A 5,463-nucleotide genomic window follows, 5' to 3' on the forward strand; every position below is an offset into this window, starting at 1 on the left:
GCACATAAAAAAATGCTCCTCATCACTAATCATCAGGGAGATGCAAATCAAAATAACGATGAGATACCATCTCACACCACAGAGACTGGCACACATCACAAACAAAGAGATCAGTGCTGGTGGGAATGTGGAGAGAAAGGAACTCTTATTCACTGCTGGTGGGAATGCTGTCTAGTCCAACCTCTATGGAAAGCAATATGGAGATTCCTCCAAAATCTGGAAATTGAGCTCTCATTTGACCCAGCTATTCCACTCCTAGAGATATACCCTAAGAACACAAGAATACAACACAAAACCCCCTTCCTCACACCTATATTTATTGCAGCACTATTCACAATACCCAGGCTCTGGAAACAACCAAGATGCCCTTCAACAGACAAATGGCTAAAGAAACAGTGGTACATATACACAATGGAATATTATTCAGCCATCATAAAATTTTCCTATACATGGATGTACATGGAATCTATCGTGCTGGGTGAAATAAGTCAGAGGGAGACAAAGAGATAAGCAGAATAGTTTCACTCATCTATGGGTTTTAAGAAAAATAAAAGTCATTTTTGCAACAATCCTCAGAGACAATGAGGGGAGGGTGGAACTTTCAGCTCACTTCATGAAGCTCACCACAAAGAGTGGTGAGTGCAGTTATAGAAATAGCTACACAGAGAACTACCATAATCAAGTGAATGCATGAGGGAACTGGAAAGCCTGTCTGGAGTACAGGTGGGGGTGGGGTGGGATGGAGGGAGATTTGGAACATGGGTGGTGGGAATGTTGCACTGGTGAAGGGGGGTCTTCTTTACTGACTGAAACCTGATCACAATCATATTTGTAATCAAGATGTTTAATTAAAAATAAATATAAAAACAAACAAACAAACAAAAAAAGACATTTTAATACTCTGTGAAGATGACTTTAATGTAATAGTACACTAGATGTTCACAGACTGAAGATATAGTTGTACGGAAGTATCAAACAAACCTATGAAGTTAGATGAAAAAGTAATGAATTCATTCTAAGAGAAATAAGGTTCTTTGGGACTAAAGTGGTAGCACAGTATGTAGGGAGTTGATCATCATTTGTCCACCTGAGTTCCTTCTTCAGCATTTTGGTCCTCCAAGCACTTCCTGGGATAATTCCTGAATGAAAAGCCAGGAGTATTCCCAGAAATCACTGTTTTTGCCCCCAAAATCAAACAAATCCCTCAAACAAAAATAATGGCATTAAAGAACATAGAAAGAATGACTATAAAATAGAATTATTATTATAATTAAAATAGAAGTTGAAAATTTGATTATGATTTCAGCATAAGCAACATGATGAGGTAATGAAAATTGAATTTCAAGAAACAGAGAGATTTAGAAGTGCAATGAAAGAGGAACAATATATGAATTCTCCAAAGCCTAGAATATCGAAGAGAGAAGAGGAATCTAACAACTGGCTGCTTCCCCAATCCTGATGGGAGATACTGGTATCTTATCGAAGAGTACTAAAAAAAATGCCAAACAAAATTAATTTCAATAGAGTACCACCAAGAAGCAGTGTATTGAAAATTAAAAGAAAATAAAAGAATCAAATAAAAATAAAAGAATCAAAACATGAGAATTGTTATTTAAATTGGGAAACAGAAGGTCAGTCTCATATAAAAGATAAATAACTTAAAATTTAGATTATATTACTCAAGTCAAACAAATCATCAATGCATTCATGGTATTAAACCAAGTAAGCAAAGAATATAAATGGCCTCCTATAAAAAATTGGAAAATGGCAAATAGTAATTAATCATAGAAACAAACACTTTCACATAATAACCACTCAAATATCTATGAATTGAAACCTCATAATGAGTTAAAGAAAGAATATAAAATTTTAATGCAGTTTCATCTTCTGAAGGTTTTATTGGTAACAGGAAATCATGTTATTAATGACAGTCAAAAAGTTTAACATCCTACTTTGTAATTAGGCAAGTCCTATAGAAAAATCAGTAAGAAATCAAGAGGACTAATTGTGAAATTAGAAGGTCTAGAATTAATGGAAATAGACACTACACCTCATCAACAAAAGTCAAATAAACTTTGTTCAGTGCACCTGGAACACTCTTTACATTACACACTGAAGAATAATTTAATTATCTATAATCACGAAGCATAAGTCACACAAAGTATCTCAGAGTATAATAAGTACCATGAAGGTAAAATGCTTAAATGTCTTAGAAATTGAAAACTATGTTGTTAAATAACTATAGGGAAATTAAATCAAATTAAAAAGATTCCTCAAAACTGATAAAAATAATGACACATGTTATCAGTATCTATGCAACTTAAGAAAACCAAACTTAGTAAGAAGTACATAAAAGAACAATGTAAAAAAAGAAAAGGCTCAAATATATGATCACAGATGAATATTACAAAATGGAAACAAAGTACCAAAAGAAGTAGGGAAAATAAAATAATTTTCTACAGTAGAAAGCCTGTCTTGAGTACAGGCCAGTGTGGGGTGGGGAGGAAGGACACTTGGGATATTGATCATGGGAATGTTGCACTGGTGAAGGATTTTATATATAATATGTAATAATTATAGTATTATATATTATATATAAATATTATATATATTAAAAAAGAAAAAAAAGAAAAGAAAAGCCTCCCAATTCTTACCACAGGCTATGTTCTTTACACTGACTGTATAGAAAGAGGAGGTACAGTAAATGCATCCCATATACACCTCAACCCAGGCCCTTTGCCTGGTTTGTATTGTGAATTGGGGGACAAAAAATAATAAAAACATCAGAAAATAAAGTTATAAACCAAAACAAAGCCTATTTTTCCAAAATTTTTATTTAAAATTAAATGAATAAAGATTAAGATTTCCTTAGCTAAATACCTGAATTAAAAGAGAAAGAAACAAATGAGAGAGAGAGAAAGAGACAGAGAGACAGAGAGACAGAGACAGAGAGACAGAGACAGAGCACCAGGGATAGAGAGGGAATTAGAAGCAGTCTTTTGCCTTTCACACTGCTGACTTGATTTCTCCCTGGCTATCCTGCATGGTTTCCCAAACCCCTAAAGAAGTGTTCCTTACTTTCAGAGCCAGGAGTCTGAGCACAAGTCGTGTTCCCCACCCCAATAAAAGGTTAACAAAATTGAAATAAATTATATAAGAAATGAGAGTTTAGAAATCACAACTTATGCCTTTGAAAGACAAAACATTTTCTTCCAGAAGTTATCTTCCTCTTTACTTATGCAATTACCTGTGTTTATGTTATCATCTATCCCAGTTCCTTCAAGGTCTCTGATTTGCTATATTTTATGCAAATATGCTTATGTAAGAACTCATCTTTTATATTGTGTATGACCTACAAAAATGAGACTTTGTAGTAGATCCAATGGCTTTTGGTTATCTAGTGTATCTACATTTACTTCTTCCTTGACATTAACTTGAAGATAATTTATTCTCTTTCCTAGTATGTCAGACAAAGATTCTGTCAACTGATGTCATTGCTGAAGACTTGTGAAATTAAAATGTGACTCTGTCTAGAGATAGACATACATTTTGACACATTATATTGGCTTTCTCCCTTTCACAGAATAATTTAATACTAATCATTTACAGGCTTCATAGATAATTATTCTTATATAAAACTTTATTTTGCTGAATAAATTCTTGTTCCAGTATACTTAACAAAATAAATGTATTATATTCTATAGAGATCATGCATTTATTTGGCTCAGTGGCTTTTGATCACAAAATTTTCCAGAGGTTCTAATCAGAAGGAGTAGTGGTTAATAAATTCACACATTTATTTAAGTTGAAAAGTGTTATTATCTCTTAGGGTGAAAATAAACAGTATTTTAGTAAAACTAAAACCATTCTGGTTTGAGGATCCTTAATTTATGCTATGGGTATTCACATGAAGAATACTTTTATAATTATTTTTACATTTTATTTTTTTATTATTCATAGTTGTTCCAAATATATGATTTTCAACACCCGTCTCCTCATCATGTCAACCTCCAGCTCCATGAGTATTCCCAGAGTCCCTCTACTATCTTTACCCACCAACTCTATTGTCCCAGCCTATTGGCATCATACAAGTTTCAAAAGGCACCATTTGAAGCATGGGATCATGATTTCATTGTTGTTGACTCAGTGGTTCGGACATTTATTTCTGTCCTTTTTTAATATAACTAGTGCATCTTAGTCCTCTTGACCCCTGCCACCCATTATTTCACAAATGTTTTCTCCTCTATTCAATTTATTTTTTTCTTCTCACCATTTAAACATGAGCTCCTTTATGCACTTATTCTAAGTACCATGTATAAGTGATATCCTATAAGTATCCTTCTGGCTTACTTCTTTTAACATAATTATTGCATCTCTATCTCTGTTGCAGCAAATTATATCATTCTTTATATCTATGTAGTATTCCATTGTATACATGCACCATAATTTCAAGATCCAGTCATCTGTTGATGGACATCTAGGTTGATTCTAACTCTTAGCTATTGTACTCAGTGCCGAAATAAATAGAGGTGTGCATTCAACCTTTTAAATGAATGTTTTTCTCTCCTGGGGATAGATATCCAAACCTAAAATATCTGGGTCATATGAAATATCAATTCTGAGTTTATTGTGAACCCTCCATAATGTTTTTATAGGGGCTGAATTAGAGAGCATTCTCACTATCAGTGGATGAGAGTGCTTCTATTTCTTTTACCACATACCTGCCAACACAAATTATTTCAATTATTTTGATATGTGCCATCCTCACTGTTGTATGATGACATATTTTAAATTTAGTTAAGGTCCAGATAATTACTTGTCATAGATATGAACATTGAATCATTAATCACTGCTAGTAAGTATATATAATTAATATACTATAAATCTGAAACAATTTTTAAATCAATATTTACAGCAAGAGAGATAGTATAATGGAAAGGTGCTTGCCTTGATGGAATTGACCCACATTCAATCCCATTTACCATATATGGTCATCATGTCCACTAGTTGTGATCTTTGAGTGTAAATTTATCAATAAGTTCTGAGAACAGCCAAGTTGATCCCAAAGCCAAAGACAAAATCAGTACTTAAACTTTTGTTTCTCTGATGCTGAATGAAATAAGATAATTTAAAAAAATATTTTATGTTGAACTATTTGCCCTTAAATAATTTATTTCATCATATTATACTCTAAAGAAAAATATTATTATATATAATTTTATATTCTATATTATATTTATAATGTATATTATTTATTCCCAGTATAATATAAATTATAATTAGTAATCTATATAATTATGTATTATTCTGCTTGTTTTTTTTGTTTTGTTTTGGGGGGGCCACACCCAGTGATGCTCAGGTGTCACTCCTGGCTATGCACTCAGAAATCGTTCCTTGCTTGGGGGAGCATATGGGACACCAGGGGCTCAAACCTTGATTAAGGTTTGACACCTTACCAATATT

At 32.8% G+C, this 5,463-nt stretch overlaps 1 non-coding gene across 1 annotated transcript; it reads left to right on the forward strand.

Annotated features, from left to right (window-relative positions):
• The first annotated feature begins 2,637 nt into the window (after positions 1–2,637).
• LOC126014684 (small nucleolar RNA SNORA51) lies at positions 2,638–2,770 on the forward strand. The gene has a single exon (XR_007497686.1). It is a non-coding gene; the product is annotated as a small nucleolar RNA SNORA51 (small nucleolar RNA).
• Positions 2,771–5,463: the final 2,693 nt, after the last annotated feature.

The sequence above is a fragment of the Suncus etruscus genome, chromosome 7, assembly GCF_024139225.1.
Source record: "Suncus etruscus isolate mSunEtr1 chromosome 7, mSunEtr1.pri.cur, whole genome shotgun sequence".
NCBI lineage: Eukaryota > Metazoa > Chordata > Mammalia > Eulipotyphla > Soricidae > Suncus > Suncus etruscus.